We start from the raw sequence: 2199 nt of genomic DNA on the forward strand, positions 1-2199 counted from the left end.
TTGAGGTTTTCTCTGTGATTTAAAAACCACTAAAAACCCTGGCACACCAGTGGGTAGAGATCACAGAACTCTGGAGTCAATGTAGAAAGAGAAGCAGTTGGAGGTCAGCCTGTGAAGTGAAATCAGGTCCCAAAACAAAACAACAGTAAAGAGATCTAAAAAATGTTGTAAGTAATAGTGAAGTCATTAAATTGTGTCCTGGCTAAAATACATAAAACCTACTCCATTCATGATAGAGTTTAGCAGTGGCATGCATGGCTAATGGGGATGAGACTCTGGGTTGGAGCCCCAGGTCTGCAAAATAAATAAAACAAAATAAAATAAAAAACAAGCCCATCAATTATTAGAATGGCACAGCCTAAGATTTTATCTACATTTTCTTTGTATTTTTGGTTGTGAGCCTAGCCTTTAATGGCAGAGCCATCTCTCCACCCCTGAATTTTCTTTGTAAATATAGATTTTTTTTTCTTCCAGCTATCAACATGTGATATGAACTCGGACCTGTGCACTGGAGCCTTCTTCCTGTTTTGTTGTACTTTCACATGTTCTAGAACAATGAATTGAACATATCTATGTCAATTTCTTTGTGTAAAGGGTCATCTCATGAAAGTACCATTGGCACCCTTGTTGATCACAGTAAGCACTGCTCACACTGTCCTTGTTTTTGAGGGGAACTGTGCCTGCTCAAGAGTCCGTGCTATGAAATAGCTTCTCCATCCCTTAAACATTAAAAATTGTTAGTGCCAGAAGATATGGGCCTAAAACAGATACTGTGGACATTTTGAAATAAGAATCCAGGTCACAGACCTCTGCTTCTCCCTGTTCCAGAGACACACTCATCCTCTCATGCATCCCTTAGACATGATGTTGACACGAAGCGAGTGGATTCAACCATATAAGGTACCTGGTTACCAGGGCTGCCAGCTCATCTGGCAAAGTGGAGATTGTTGTCATCATTGACATGTGGTCTACGTGTTCCAGTATGACTCTACTCATGGCAAATTTAACAGCACAGTCAAGACTCAAAATGGGAAGCTTGTCATCATCAGGAAGGCCATCACCATCTCCCAGGAGCGAGGTTCCACCAATATCAAATGAGGTGATACTGTTGCTGATTATGTTGTGTGGGCTACTGGTGTCTTCACCACTATGGAGAAGGTTGGAGCCCACTTGAAGAGTGGGGCCAAAAGGGTTATTATGTTTGCCCCTTCTGCTGATGCCCCTGTGTTTGTGATGGGTGTGAACCACAAGAAGTATGACAACTCAAAATTGTCTGTAATGCTTCCTGCACTACCAACTGTTTATGCCCACCCCACCCCCACCCCCAGCTAAGGTCATTCATGACAACTTTGGTATTGTGGAAGGATTCATGACCACAGTCCATGCCATCAATGCCACCCAGAAGACTGTGGATGGCCCCTCTAGAAAGCTGTGGCATGATGGCCATGAGGATGCCCAGAACATCATCCCTCCATCCACTAGTGCTGCCAAGGCCATAGGCAAGGTCATCCAGAACTGAATAAGAAGACAATTGGCATGGCCTTTTGCATTCCTACCAGCAGTATATCTGTCGTAGATCTGACAAGCCTCCTAGAGAAAGCTTCCACGTATAATGACATCAAGAAGGTGTTGAAGCAGGCAACCGAGGGCCCACTAAAGGGCATCCTGGGCTACTCTGAGGACCAGGTTGTCTCCTGCAACCTCACCAGCAACTCCCACTCTTCCTCCTTTGATGCTGGGGCTGGCATTGCTCTCAATGACAACTTTGTAAAGCTCATTTCCTGCTATGACAATGAATACGGCTACAGCAACAGGGTGGTGGACGTCATGGCCTCTAAGGAGCAAGAAACCCTGGACCACCCACCCTAGCAAGAGCAAGAGAGAGGCTCTTGGCTGCTGAGGGGTCCCTATTCCAACTCAGCCCTTGACACTAAGCATCTCCCTCAGTTCCCATCCCAGACCCCCAAAAGAATAGGAGGGATCTGGGGAGCCCTCCTCTCTCGAATACCAGCAACGAGGTTTACAAAAGAATCCAGGCTATACAGTGGTGAGGTGAAAGTGAGTAGACTCTTGGTGAGGCTCCTGCTGGGGTAAGGCGGGGACAAGATGGAAGTTAGAATACTTGAGCATTCTTTTAGTTCACTTGTCATCATCCTGAAAATGTGGTGTTTGGGCAAGTTTGAGTGTTCTAACAGCTCT

At 45.4% G+C, this 2199-nt stretch overlaps 1 pseudogene; it reads left to right on the top strand.

The window, feature by feature from the left end:
• Nucleotides 1-960: 960 nt before the first annotated feature.
• Gapdh-ps93 (Glyceraldehyde-3-phosphate dehydrogenase, pseudogene 93) lies at nucleotides 961-1869 on the top strand (annotated as a pseudogene).
• Nucleotides 1870-2199: the final 330 nt, after the last annotated feature.

The sequence above is a fragment of the Rattus norvegicus genome, chromosome 13 (assembly GCF_021556685.1).
Source record: "Rattus norvegicus strain SHRSP/BbbUtx chromosome 13, alternate assembly SHRSP_T2T, whole genome shotgun sequence".
Lineage (NCBI taxonomy): Eukaryota > Metazoa > Chordata > Mammalia > Rodentia > Muridae > Rattus > Rattus norvegicus.